Genomic DNA, 15,631 nt, shown 5'->3' with positions numbered 1-15,631 from the left:
GCTGCTATAAATGTGGTAAAAACACACTGAAGCTCCACTTGAAATTCCTTCACTGAGATAAATGGAGATATGTGTGGGCCCAGGTGGAAATGGTTCAAAATCTTAAATATGAAATGCTCTCAGTAATTTGCTAAAACTTGAGCAGAGCAGGACAGCTGGGATGGGAAAGAAAAAGGCTTCCAAAGGGAGAGGCCAAGGCACAAGTCTGCCAGGCTCATCATAGAGCTAACAGCACAGGTATCAAATGCAGATCTCCCTGAAAATATGCTTACCTCTTCTAGTTTGCAGTAACACTACCAGTGTCAAAACCAGAATTTGCAACAAGCCTTCTTCAGGAATCTGGGTGCAAGGAGAACATATTTTATATGCCAAGTATGTTTTTTTATCTAAAGGGATTCCAGTAAGAATCCCAGCCTTCCTTGGCACCCTGTCCCTGGATATTGGTGATTATCAATGCAGGCTCAATTTCCAAAAGATCTCAGCCTGCACTCTCTCTCTCAGCGTTCAAAGCACATGAAGATGACCTTAAGCGGACAACACCGGTATCTGCTGAGAAGGTTTTTCTCCAAAAAATAAAAACATTGTTTGCATCCCTAATGTAATCATGCTTTTAGCATGATCTCTCAGTGTAAGATATTATACAATTCTAGGTAACTCTGGACTATCTATTGCAGGGACACTGCTAAGGACACTGTACATTCACTATTCAATATCTCCTATGTTATGAAAAATTTTATCAGACCTCAACACCAAGAAAAGCTCTGCTTCTCCTGAGTAACTGCTTTGCTTTTGCTTTCAGAACACTGAATCACATAATCATGTTTCCTTCTTTGCCAAGGCTGTTATAATGCTACGAAATCCAGAAGCAAGTTTGGCCCTCCTCTTCCAGCAAATACATAGGATCTGCTGTCATACATTCTTGTATGCTAACTTCACCATGACTTTCCCCCTGCCCCTCTATCTTTAATTTTCCCTTTGCTGGGGCAAGTTGATTGAAGGTAAAAAATAATAATAATAATAATTTTTCCTTTGCTCCAATTTCCCAATCTATTAATTTTATCCTCTGAGCACAAGTAGAATTCCCTCTATAATCAATAGGAAGGAATTCAACGTGACTGCGTTAGATGAAATCACTGTAAATAATCAACGTTGTCATTTTAGCTAAATAGATAAGCAGCAATTTCCCCCTACATCTTTGGTCTACTCACAATGACCTTATTTTTAAGTAGTTCTGGAGCCTACTTGAAAAAGAAAAAAAAAAGCCAGGCACCGTGGCTCATGCTTGCCACCCCAGCACTTTGGAAGGTCAAGGCAGGAGGAACGCTTGAACCTAGGAGTTTAAGACTAGCCTAGGCAACATAGTGAAACTCCACCTCTACAAAAAATAAAAAATATTTAGCCAGTGTGGTGGTGTGTGCCTATACTCCTAGCTACTTGGAAGGCTAGAGTGGGAGGATCACCTGAGCTCAGGAGATTCGAGGTTGCAGTGAGCTATGATTACACCACTGCACTATATAGTCTGGGCAACAGAGCAAAACTCTGCCTCTAAAAAAAGAAAAAAACAAAAACAAAAACAAAAAAAACACTTAAAAATCAATTTTAAAAAATTTTAAAAATCAAAGAAAGTTTTGTTTTTAGCAACATAAAACAGCAATTGGTGGGGACAGGGTGGGGGGCAGAGCACAGACAGCATTTTGTCCAGAGGAGCTGAAAGGTACTTAATCTGTTCAAACTTCCAATAAGTCTGAAAGAGCATGGTGTGAACCCAGTGAAACTGGGGTGACAATATGCAATATCCCACAGTCACATGACTTAACTGGGACTAAACCAATGAAAATGTTGTAAAAGCAGCTTTATAGCTCCCTATTTCAGCTTTTTTTAAAAAACAGATAAACTCTAGTTTTTGCTATAAGAAGTTTTTTCTTTAATAATACTAAAATGATAATGACTGTGATAAATGGTTAGAAGAAAGATGGCAGTCATTAATGCAGGTCACAGATGCCCAAATTGCATATGCTGAGTTTAATTATTTGCAGCCATTGCAGCATCTAAAAATTCTCACGTGAACACACCACTCCTCTATCTACAATGTTCTAAACCAAGTCATCCATGACTGCTACCCTGGCGAAGTCTTACTTCTCAGTCTTGCCTTCCTTTCAGTAGCATTGAACATGGTTGATCACATCCTCTTCCTCAAAACACCATTTTACTTGCCTTCCAGGACACCACCATTTTCCTTTTAAACCTTCATATGGTTTGGCTATGAACCCACCCAAATCTCATCTTTTAGTTCCCATAATCTCCACGTGTCATGGGAAGGACCTGGTGGGAGGTAATTGAAGAATGGGGGCAGTCATCCCCATGCTGCTTTTCTCGTGATAGTGAGTTCTCACAAGATCTGATGGCTTTATAAGGGTCTTTTCCCCCTTTTGCTTGGCACTTCTCCTTGCTGCCGCATGTGAAGAAGGACGTGTTTGCTTCCCCTTCTGCCCTAATTGTAAGTTTCTTAAGGCCTCCCCAGCCCTGCTGAACTGAGTCAATTAAGCCGCTTTCCTTTACAAATTACCCAGTGTCACTTGTCTTTATTAGCAGCATGAGAACAGACTAAAACAAACCTCCTATCTTTGATCATTTGACCTAGTATCCTTTGCTAGTTACTTCATATCTCCCTGACCTGTAAGCCATGAAGTGCCTTGGGCATTGCTAACTATCCCAGTGATCCCATTGGTCCCACAGCTGTCTCTACCAGCGGACTCCCCAAACATCCCTCGCTTGGGTGTCCCTTCCTGACTTCCAGGCTTTTATCCAGCTTTTTTTCTCACATCTCCACTTAGGTGTTTAACAGAAATCTCAACCCTCACCCCTTGAAAGGATTTTATACCTTTTATACCTTACAGCATGGCATTTTCAGCACTGGCACAAAACTCTCTAATAAGACAAAGGTAAGACCACAGCATTTGTCTTATGAGAAACAGGAAACACTGCTTACAGTCTTTAAATCATTACTGCACTTTAACTGTCACAAATTTGCAATGCATTTGGGAAACAATTTGCAAATGTTCTAGCTGAGAATTTACAGAACATTTTAAGCAGACATTACTGTCATAAATTGCTTACTGGTGCTGTATTTTACATGTTACTTAAATGTACTAACAGTGCAGCGGAAGAGTACTGCACCTTCTTCAAGATATACAGTGAGAACCATCAGTAGTGCATGGAACCCATGATTTTTCTTTAACAGCTCTATTTAGATATTGTGAACATGAAAACTGTATGTATCTAAGAGGTACAACTTGATGCTTTGGAATACATATATATTGTGAAACGCATCTCTATTACCTCTAGTTACCATTTGTGCACGTGTGTATGTGAGAAGATTTAAGATCTACCCTTTTAGCAAATTCTAAGTATATAATACAATATTAGCTTCACCATGCTGTACATCAGATCTTCAGAACTTCATCTACCATAACTGAAACTTTGTACCCTTTGACTAATATCATCCCATAACCACTCTCCTCTCTGCTTCTGTAAGTTTCAGATTTTATATTATTTATATTTTAGATTCTACGTTACATTATATCATGCAGTATTTTTCTGTGTCTCATTTTGCTTTGCATAATATCCTCTGGCTCCATCCATGTTGTTGCAAATAGGATTTCCTTCTTTTTAAAGGCAGAATAATATTCCATTGTATACACATATAGCACATTTTCTTTACTCATCTCTTGAGTGACATTTAGATTGTTTCTACATCTTTGTTTCTGTGAATAATGCTAAGAACATGGGTGCAAGTATCTCTTTATGATCCTTATTTCAGTTCGTTTGGATATATAACCAGAAGTAGGATTGCTGGGCCCTATGGTGCTTCCTTTTTTAATTTTCTCATGAATTTCCATACTGTTTTCCATAATGGCTATACTAATTTACATTCCCAATTGTGTACCAAGATTCCCTTTTCTCCATATCCTCACCAACATTTATCTGTTGTCTTTTTATGGTTTTGACTCTTTTTCCTGATGAAGAAAGATGTTGAGCACCTTTAAATATACCTGTTAGCCATTTAAATTTTTTCTTTTGACAAGTACCTATTTAGGTACTTTGCCCATTTAATTGAATTATTTGTATTTTTGGTGTTGAGTTGTATTCGCTCTTTATATATTTTGGATGTTAATCCCTTATCAGATATACAGTTTGCTAATATTTTACTCAACAAGGGTTATATCCTTGTCATGGGGGTGACAGGCCAGCATTTATAGTGTTGCCATGAGGAATACTGTATTTATAAATAGTGCTTTTGTTGGAAAACATCCTTCTGCAGGCTTAAAGACCCCAGAAGGAAACTGAATGCAAGAGAGGTTAGTCTTCTCCCATTCTGTAGGTTGTCTTTTCATTTATCTCAACCTAAATCCCATATTCAATACAATCTTGCTGGAGAAGACAGATACACACACACACACACACACACGAAGGAAAGGAACAATATGGCCAAGTGTCACAGTGAGCTGAGGGAGACCACCAGGATTAGGAGAATTAATGTTTTTTGTATGCTAGGTAGTGCTCTAGAGCTTTGCATGTACAAAAAAAAACCACTTCATTTTGATTATTTCCTTTGCTATGCTGAAGCTTTTTAGTTTTATGTAATATCATTTTTGCTTTTGTTGCCATATCCGAAAAATTACTGCCAAGACCAAGGTCATGAAGGGTTCCCTGTTTTCTTCTAGGAGTTTTACAATTGCAAGTCTTATGTTAAAGTCTATGATCCATTTTGAGTTGATTTTTGTGACCAGTGTGAAACAGAGGTCCAATTTTATTCTTTTGCTAAAAAGGTTATCCTTCCCCCATTGCACACTTGGCACACTTATAGAAATTGTTGACCATAAATATGTAGGTTTATTTCTGGGCTCTCTATTCTGTTCCATTGGCCAATATCTCTGCTTTTATAGCAGTACCATGCTGTTGTGATTACTATAGTATTGTAATATAATTTGAAGTCAGGAAGTTTGATGCCTCCAGCTTTGTTCTTCTTGCTCAAGATTGTTTTTGCTATTCAAGGTCTTTTGTGGTCCCATATAAACTTTAGGGGTAGTTTTTCTTTTCCTGTAAAAGGTACCATTGAGAGTTTGATAGGAATTACTTTTAATCTGTAGTTTGGGGTAGTATAAACATTTTAACAGGCCGGGCGTGGTGGCTCACGCCTATAATCCCAGCACTTTGGAAGGCCGAGGCAGACGGATCACAAGGTCAGGAGATCGAGACCATCCTGACTAACATGGTGAAACCCCGTCTCTACTAAAAATACATAAACATTAGCCGGGCCTAGTGGTGGGCACCTGTAGTCCCAGTTACTGGGGAGGCTGAGGCAGGAGAATGGCATGAAACTGGGAGGCGGAGCTTGCAGTGAGCCGAGATCGTGTAACTACACTCCAGCCTGGGTGACAGAGCAAGACTCTGTCTCAAAAAAAAAAAAAAAAAAAAAAAAATTTATATTAATTCTTCCAATCTGTGAACATGAGACCTTTCCATTTATGTTTTAAATTTCCTTCATCAATATTTTATAATTAAATGTACAAGTCTCTCACCTCCTTGATTCCTAAGTATTTTATTCTTTTTCTTATGAGATTTTCTTAATTTTCCTTTTAGAGACTTTATCGTTGATGTATAGATATGCCACTGTTTTTGTGTTGATTTTTAATCTTACTTTACTGAATTCACTGATCAGTTCTAACAGTTTTTGTGGAGTCTTTAGGATTTTCTATGTATATATGATCATGACATCTACAGACAGATAATTTTGCCTCTTCCCTTCCAATTTGAATGCCTTTTCTTTTTCTTGTCTGTTTTCTCTGCCTAGGACTTCCAGTACAATGTTGAAGAGAAGTGATGACATATGGCATCCTTACCTTTCTCTAAATCTTAGAGGAAAAACTAAGTTTTCGCCCACTGATTATAGCATTAGTTGTGGGTTCTTCATATACGGCTTTTACTAAGTTCCTCCTATGCCTATTTGGTTCAGAGTTTTTAATCATAAAATAATGTTAAATTTTGTCAAATATTTTTTCTGCATCTGCTGAAATGTTTTTATCTTCTATGCTGTCAATGTGGCATATCACATTGTATGTACATTGAACCATCCTTGCATCCCAGGGATAAATCCCACTTGGTCACGATGTATGATCCTTAAAATGTACTACTGAATGTTGTCTGCTAGTACTTTATTGAGGATTTCTGCATCTATGTTTATCAGGGATTACAGCCTGTAGTTTTCTTTTCTTTTGGTGTCTTTGTCTGGCTTTAGAATCAGGGCGACACTGGCCTCATAAAATGAGTCTGGGAATGTTCCCTCTTCTACTTTTTGAAAAGCATTTAAGAGGGCTTGGTATTAGTTTTTTGAACCATGGTTCTTATAAGGCCATAACCCTTGTAGCCACCAGATGACAGCCCACACATCTCTCTGTGTTTGAGGGCTTCCCTGGTGACCCACTGGATATCAGGGTTTCTTTTGATAACTTTATGGATCAAAAGGGATTCACCCAAAGGATCTGTGTCATCTTCACCTGTCCCATAGGAATTCAGTACTCTCAGGGACCCATAGTAGCACAAAGTTCATAACTTAGCCCCAGACTGAAGGCTATGAGCAAACCCCACCACGGACAGCACAAGCTGCAGCCTTAGGAACAGGACACCTATGGCCACCAGCGCATACACAAACTCAGAAGATGCCATAACTTTGGTTAGCTTGACATCTCACTAGGGTGCTTTATTGGGTCTGGGATTCTGTGCAGCAAGGTTGTCGTTAGGCTGGTTGCCCTACATCTTCCCCACTCCATAAATGGCACACTACCCTTTTGAGTTCACCTGGCCAAAAACTTAGAAGTCTTCTTTGATTTTTCCAGTTCTTATCTCCCATTTTCACTCTGTGAGCAAACTCTGTCAAGTTTATGTTCAGTACACATCTGGAGACTGTTTGCTTCTTACCACCTCTACTGTCAACCTGCTCCAAGCACCATCACCTCTCACCTGATGACTGCAGTAACCTCTTAACTGATTCTCTGTTTTCACTCCAACCTCTTTATTCTATTATCTATACAGAAGCCAGTGAGCCTGTTAAAAATTAGGTCATGTGACCCTTCTACTAAAAACCTTCCAGTGCTATGCAACTGACTTCCAAGCTTTAAAAAAAAAAGGGGGGGGGCCTTACAAGGACCTACAAGGTGACATGACATGGCCTTACACTTCATTCCTAGCCTTTGATCTCAGCTCCTACAACTCTTTCCCACACTCATTCTGCTCCACTCTGGCCTTCTTACCACACCTTGAATTCTTGAGATATGTTCCACCTCAGGGCCTTTGCACTTGCTGTTTCCCCTTCTCTCCAGACAGACACTTGTCAAAACACATCATCTTGTTCAAATCTTCACACAAGTCACTTTCACGGAAACATCTTCCTTGACCATGCTGTCAAAAACTATAAATATCCCTCACCCCACACCCCAGCACTCCATATTCCATTTTATTTTTCTTCTTAGGGTGCACTACCATCTAACACAGGGGTCTGCAAACTATGGAGACTGTGGGCCAAATCTGGCCTGCAGCATGATTCTGTAAATAGTGTTGTTGGAACACAGCTATACCCTTTCACAGACACATTGGCTATAGCTGCTCTCACACTACAGTGGCAGGGTTGAGTAGTTGCAACAGAAACCATCTGGCCCACAAAGCCTGAAGTATTTACTATTTGGCCCTCTATAGAAAACAATTGTCAACTCCTGCTCTAACCCATTGCCTAACATATTATCTGTCTCTTCTCTATGCAATATAAACCCCATGAGACCAGGGACTTTTGCTTGCTTTGTTCATCACTGTATTCCCAGTGCCAGTAACAGTACCCGATGCACAGTAGGTGCTCAATTAGTATTTGTTGGGTAGATGGATGAATAAATTGGTATGGTTGACTTGAAAGGTCTAGAACACACTAGTGATCTTTTTAAACCATTTTTATTGTGAAATATGCAGAAAGTACCTAAAACATAAAAGCAAAGTATAATAAATAAATATAGAATACTCTTGTAACCACCACTCAAGTAAATAAGAAGATATGGCTAATGCCTTTCAAGCCAAAATATTGTGCTTCTCTAAAAACCAAATTAACTAAGATGCAAAGTAGAATAAGAGCCCTGTTTTCTCTGCATGCTCTGGTTCTTAGACATGCTATCCAAACATTTTCTCGCTGCTACTCATACAATAGCACCGCGAGACAAAAGAATGAGAAAAATTCCAGAACTTCACTATAAAGCCACTCTGTTAAGGCACATGCCATTTAAGTTAAAGTTGCTTTACAGTAGGGCTTTGGACATTTTGAATATAATCATCTTCTGTTATTTGAGGTCCCCAGAATCAAATTCTACTCTAAAATGAACATGACACTACTGAGGCTACCACCTATTTATGTAAATCTCTGACTTCATTTTTCTTAAGTATTTCTGATCCCTCAGAACAAAAAATTAACACAGTCATCCTCAACTCCTCTTCATTTATCTCTCTCTTCACTTTAACAGGACACTGCTGCTGGTGCACAGAGAATTCAGGGGAAAAAAAAAACCAATCTATTGAGAAACAATTCTGACTTAACGGCTGTGTCATTTCCTATACATGTCTCCCTTTCTCTGAATTAGGGGGGGCATTTGCATTAAAACAGTATCTCTTTTACTTAGAATGCACCTGCTTGGGCTGATTAAGCCACAACTAAAGTCACAATCTTCCACTTTTGAGCTCCCTACCATTCTAACAAAATGAGTTATCACTTCCGGTGAGACATTAAAAAAAAGAAATCAGGACCTGTAAAAACAGAATTGTCCCCATATGAGGTAGAGAAAAGATAGACAGACACAGAGGTAGGAGAAAAAAAGATGTAAAAAACAAGGACTAGCAAATATTTTCTCATAAAATCTACAAAAATGTTAAGTCTCAACTTACAGATAATTACCATTCCCATAAATGAGACTACTGCTCACAGAGCTAAATTTTTCTCTACTACAGCATTTCTACAGACATGTGACATATTGTTTTGTTTTACTAAAGGCCATACTTTGTTGTTTTTTTTAAAAGCCATCAGTTAGGGTTGAATGCCATTATTAACAGCAAATATTAGAGATAATGTGCCCATACCAATTTCACACAATGATACTTTTCATTATTACGAATAAAGAAGTACTACAGAACTTTGTTGAAAATTTAAAACTGTACTGAGCTTTTACAATATTTTTAATTTGTAGGCATAACTTCATACGGTTTTAATGTGAAGGGAAAGTAGTATTGTAGACTTCTATCTACTTTCCCCACTCACAAATATTTACATGTAATACAATATAATTGCTTTGTTGTGAAAGTGCTAAAGAAAACGCAAGCATCCACCTTCTACTATACCAGGGTTTCACCTTCAGCATAATGGGATATGATGTGTCCTGTAGAATATTTTGCTAACAATGAACTATAATCATCAGGTAACAACTATTTTTAAGTACTACCATTTTCCTTACTCCATGAAAAAAAAGAAAGCAACCTAAGTCTTTCATTCAAGACCTATATTTAAAATACTAAAATTCTGGTATAATATATATCCTATAAAGTCTATATATCTTGTATCTATATATCTTGTATATATCCTACTTTCAGATATTTTATATATATATTTACATATATATAAAATACTTTTTTCTTTATAGGGCTAAGTACATATACAGTGTTGGTAAGAATTTACAAATCTATTGTTTCAAACAACAAAAAGGTGACCTTGATATAAATTTTTTTAATTAAATCTACTAAATTATTTTCTTTCCAGATATATGAGTAAACAGAGCATCACTATGGTAATAAAATAAAGAAGTATGCTGAATAGGAATCTGGCAAAATATGTACAAGGTTAATAAAATTTAAAATATTCCGCAGAATGGAGTATTCTGAGACTATGCACAGAAATATCTTAGTCATATTGACTCAGTGGGGGGAAAATTAGTTTATTTCATTCCCCTCAACAAACTTACTTTGTCACATACATGAGCTTCCTGTATAGATTCACAAGCACACATCTGCACCCGTGTATATGAGGAGAATGTATCATTCTCTATATCTCTATTAGGAGAAAAGGGTATAAGCAGCTCAACAAAATTCCACAGGATCCTGCAGGCATTGATATTACAACGTGAATTTTTATGAGTTTTCAGGGAGAAAAATATTCCTAACGAAGGTTGATAAGACCTGACAGCTCCGAGTGAATGAAATACATATACCCTGGGGCTCTCACTCACCAAGTCCCTACTCTGAGGGTGACACACGCATAATTCGGTACCCAGCAAGCCCCTGATGTGTTTAGAGCTCAAAGGTTCAGGAGCAGAACCCCCGGTAAATCCCCAAATGCAAAACTGTCTACTATAGTTACTCCTGCGAAAAGTTACTCTCTCACAATGGCCATACTTCTATTTGAGGAACCAAGTACTAACAAATGACAAAAAAGTGTTAGATAGACAAGTGTTCTCTTCACCTGCTAATTTCTTTTATTTCCACTGTCCCTACTGCCCTCCACAAGACTTGGGGTGACAGGCCAGCATTCAGTGCATTGCCAAGAAAAGAATACTATATTTATAAAATGGTGCTTTTGTTGGAAAACACTCTTTTCCAGGCTTACAGACCACAGAAAGACACTCATGCCCTAGAAAGGGAGATAGGCAGGCTTCCTTCTCTGTCTCCTCTCTCTTCACATACTCAAATATCCATCAGTTCAGCAAAATTAAGTCAGAAAAAAAAAATCCTTTTCTTTTTATAAAACGTGCACTAGCAATTCTCAGACTACTAAAAGAAATGAAAAGCACAATATTCCTAATGGGAATAACACTTTTAATAGCTGCCTTGCTATTTGAGGAGCCACTCAAAAATGATCAGGGTAAACATCAAAAGTCACATCTAGTTAATCTGAGGCCTTTTAAACCAGCGTGTCTGTCTCCCCTCAATACAGAGGGAAGTGTTTAGTTCTGTAATGAGACATTAATGTTCATCCAACAGGTTAGGCTGGGGTGGTGACATAAATTTGTAAGTATGCTTTTAAGAGAAAACATGCACACTAAAATCTAGAGTCTTCTACATGTTACAAAAATAGTCACGAACAATGCAAGTAGAATCAAGTGTCCAAAATCCTTTGTTACACTGAGGGTGAAGGTCAGGGAAAATCAGACAGTAACAAAGTCAGACACTTGAAAGGAAAACAGACAGGTTCAAATCCTGTCCTTCTCACTTACTGGAAGACTCAGTGACTTGAGTTCTCTGAAATCCCTGTTTCCTCACCTATAAAACAGGGCTACTACCCTGCACCCTCACCGACTTGCTGTGAGGATCAAAGGTCTGATGCGTGCAAGCATCTAGCATAGGTCCTGCACAGAAAAGGCCGTGGGCAGGAAAGAGCACTCGGCAGTAAAGATTCTCTTTCTCCACAAGCCAACAGGCAGGAGGCCAGTGCTCCTACAACCCTGGTAACTCACAGAACCACCTGGCAGGCCTTTAACACACATAGACACGCGGAGTCAGGGGTCTCCCCGATTCCTCCCAGAATCAGGGTCTCCCAGTGTAGACAATGTCAAAGCTCCATAGGGGATTCAAATGGAGTCAAAGCAGGGACCAAAAATACTGCCCTAGCACCTAGTTCCCTATCCAAGCCCAGCTGCCAGGTACATAGGCTAAATATTCTGCTTATTGCATTCCTGGCCTTCCTGAGCACTGTCTTTCTCCCTTTATTAGTATGCGTTCATGTTTTACTTTGTTCATGGTCACTGGCCTTTCCAAATCCATGCTTCTATGGTAAGCTCCGCAAGGGTGTACCACGGGGAGGGGTGGACTGTAGAGAAAGGGTGAGCATGCATGTGGACAAGAGGAACAGAAAGAACAAAGGGTATGGTTATCTACTGGGTGCTACAGACTGTCCCAAAGTTTAGAGGCTTAAAACCGCTACTGTTTCATTTTAACTCACAATTTTGTGAGCCAGGAATTCAGGCACAGCTCAGCAATTACGCTCTACATAATCTTTTACATTTTTAAAAGTAACTGTCAATAAATCGGTATGTCCATTCATGAGAAACTTTTAAACAGAAAAAAAATAATAATAACCCCTCTCTGCTTTTACTGACCCGAAATGTGAAAGAGCACTGGTTTTGAAATCATGTGAATCATGAGTAAATTTAATCTCTGTAAGTTTCACTTTTCTTAACCAGGAAATGGCGATATCCCCCCACCTTACTGGCAAGATTGAGGATGGAATTAAATGCCATAATGTACAAAAAGCACCTGTGCAGTGCCCAGCATTGGCCTTCTTGGAGGCCTACTGCATGCTGTGATGCACTAGCCACATTTTCAAAAGCTAAACAGCCACAGAGAATCACTTCTCATTAATGGCATCAGAAAACCCAAACATTTTAATGAGATGCTGCTCCTGGTTGTATTGGAAGGTAATTTGAGTGCCTCATACTCCATTTTAATGCTTTCCTTTACCTTTTAGAAAAAAATCCAGTCAATTAAATCATTAATGACAGATTTAATGTTCTCCTTTCAGTCCAGATGTGAATGTGCAAGGTGTCTCTTTTCAAGGCTCAACCACTTTAGTTAAAACCATTTTTTCCTGGCTTTCTATGTTTTTATAGCATGTTATTACACAGATAATTGAGCACTGCAATTCAGCAACCAAATGTAGAGAAGAGCTGCCAGCAAGCAGTGCTATCAGGGAAACTTATTAGTAAAAGGAGAGAAAGGGGCAGCACTTATTATTTACGCAAGGAAGTCTTACTCTTCTTGTCCAGAATTGGCTTTTGCAAACATTTTGAAATGTGTGCCTATTCAGAAGATAGAGTGTGCAGTGTCCAGGCACTCTCTTAAGCTGTCCCTTCCCACAGAGGTCCCTGCCAGCTGCCACTCAGGAGCCTGAGAAAGCAAAACCCTGGCTTCTTGGGGATTTTACAGAACTTGTCAATCCAAAAGAGAAGCCCTTCACCTCCAAAGAGGCCTGCTCTGGGCTTCACCCTCCTCAACCAGCACTCTGAGAAGGCCCTGGGGAAGAGAACCAGGAGCCCTGAGACACCTGCCCCAGATGTCCAGCCAGCCTGAGCTGGTCTTATTCCAGACAGTTCTGCCTAATGGGTGACAACTGACCAGCTAGAACGCCAGACGTCTAGAAACTAATTCCTATGTATTATTTGAACATATAATACTTAAAATTTAAGGGGAAAAATTTAAAACATCTCTTCTTTGAATCCAGCTCTGAACTGCTCGCCTTGATAGGGGCTGGTCGGTGGGTGGGGGGGGTCACATGGACTGAATGTGAAAAATGTATGCACCGCACCTGCCTGTGATCCATGTGGTAAAGTGAGGGACCTCTTTCCTAGAGTTCTTCTTCTATCAGTCTCTGAGTGGCTGGCATTCATTTCAGAGCTTCAACTTCCCTTAAGTTGCAGAATAAAGTTTTCCTCTGTGCATTTATTTGTTCAACAAAGATTTACTGCATACTGGGAGGCAACTGCTGTGACTATGAAGATGAATAAGACAAGCAAGGGCTCTGCTCTCATGTAGCTTGCAGTCTGGAGAGGGGAGAAAACACCACAACACGGCAAGGGTAAGTTCATTAACAGACCTTTGGGTAATGCCAAATGCAAGAAGCAACTACCTTGCTGAGGGCAGGCAAATGGGAGGGATAGAAGGAAAAACATGGCCTTTGAGATAAGAGATCCTTTTCAGTCTGTCTGGATCTCAACACTTTCTTTCTTTCTTTGAGTCAAGGATCTTGCTCTGTTGCCCAGATTGCAGTGCAGTGGTGCTATCACAGCCCACTGTAGCCTCGAATTCCTGGGCTCAATCCTCCGTCTCAACCTTCCAAGTAGCTGGGACTACAGGCATGCACCACCATACTCAGCTAATTTTTTTTTCTTTTTTTTTTTTAGGGAGACTGGGTCATACTATGTTGCCCAGCTGGTCTTGAACTCCTGGGCCTCAAATGATCCTCCCGCCTCAGCCTCCAAAAGTGCTTGGATTACAAGCATGAGCCACCATGCCTGGCCACTTTTCTCTTGAGATCAAACTCATTCTGATTCCAAGGGCTATGGTAGAAACTGATCCCTCAGAGCTATTCCTGGGATGTCACAGAAAGCAAAGGGCCTCTAGCCTTTTGTGCTTGCTGCCAAAATCCTCATGGTCACCCACAGGCCCGTAAAATCAGCATATCTGTGCTTCTATGGCACCTGAACCTCTGCCAGGCAGGAAACTCGGTGTCTAAAGTCCAGCCTCCCCAGGCCCACCAAGTAGCCAGTGTCCTCTGTTGCCCCATGCTGCCACCAAAAGGTTTACTGGGCCGCAACCCCTGTAACCCAGGACCCACTAATCTTGACTCCCTTCCTGGGCCAGGGAAATCTGCTCACTTTCTCCCTCTTCCCTCAAAACAAACAAACCACTCTCCACACCAGGACACACAGCATTCTCTCTTCTGTAGGTTTCAACTTTTTACAAAGCAACTGAGAGGAGCCTCAACTTCAAACAGCTTCAGTTTCCTGCCAGGCAAATATCCCCAAGGCAAGGCCTTACAAGCATCCTGGTTCCTGTGTGAAATACCAGAAAAAGAAGACACAAAGTAAAAGACTCAGATTTAACAGCTCAAAAAAGATTATTTTGCCACATGTGCCCCACCCCCAGACAAAGCATCAGAAAGGATGCCTTGTTTTTCACTGCAGGCAGAAACATCTCCAGCAGGAGAACCCCACCACCTCCCAACACGAGGGGACTACAGATCTCTCCCTGCATGTGTCCCATGAGGTCCCTGCTCTCCCCAAACCTACATCCTGGCAGCCCCATCACGTTGGGAGGTGTAGGAAATACCACGTCTTTTTATCTCTTTTTGGCACAAAAGAAATCTGCCAGTTCAAATGACAAGAGGGAACTTACTCTCCAGGGAATGAGAAAATTGGGAGTCCCTTGAATGGTCTTCTCTTCTGCAACACAGAAAATCTCCAATAGAATTCTTCTCAAAACTTAATCCAAGATTGGGATCTCATGGCCCTTATCAAGACTCAAAGAATTCTAGAGATTCCAAATATCAATTCAATAAGGGCCAATAAACTCCTTGGCTTCACATGCCCCAAGACTAAAGTCTTCAGGAGTAGCTTCTATTCTATCATGTCCTGCATGGACTAGGTTGTCTGTGAGCTCCAGGTAGAGAGGGTGAATATTTAGTTTTTAAAGTTAAGATTAATAGCATAGTTGTAGCTACAAATTTCAAAAGTCCAGAGTACACACTGTGGTTATAATAAAAATAACTGAGACAGAGAATCTTTGAAGTAGTGGAACTGGCCAGACACCCACACAGGGCCTCACAGACTGCTTTCATAGTTATTTTTCCTGAGGGAAAGGTGAAGGATAAGATGTGCTGGGCCAGGGAAGGTAAGTAGGGTGAAAGAGAAGTTCCGTTGGGAGTTTAATGTTAATTATAAAAGTTGAACTGCCCTAATTGTTCCATCCTGGCTTAGACATTTACACCTAGCACCTTCTCCTTTAAGTGGTCCCCATTCATGCTATAAACTCATTTTCACCAGTCCCCTTGGCTGCCTTG

At 40.0% G+C, this 15,631-nt stretch overlaps 1 protein-coding gene across 12 annotated transcripts in view; it reads right to left on the bottom strand.

Annotated features, from left to right (window-relative positions):
- MAST4 (microtubule associated serine/threonine kinase family member 4) overlaps window positions 1–15,631 on the bottom strand; it is a 576,679-nt gene that overhangs the window by 544,868 nt on the left and 16,180 nt on the right. The gene's annotated exons all lie outside the window — the stretch shown is intronic.

The sequence above is a fragment of the Macaca fascicularis genome, chromosome 6 (assembly GCF_037993035.2).
Source record: "Macaca fascicularis isolate 582-1 chromosome 6, T2T-MFA8v1.1".
Taxonomy (NCBI): Eukaryota; Metazoa; Chordata; class Mammalia; order Primates; family Cercopithecidae; genus Macaca; species Macaca fascicularis.
This window is presented reverse-complemented; position numbering and strand designations above follow the sequence as displayed.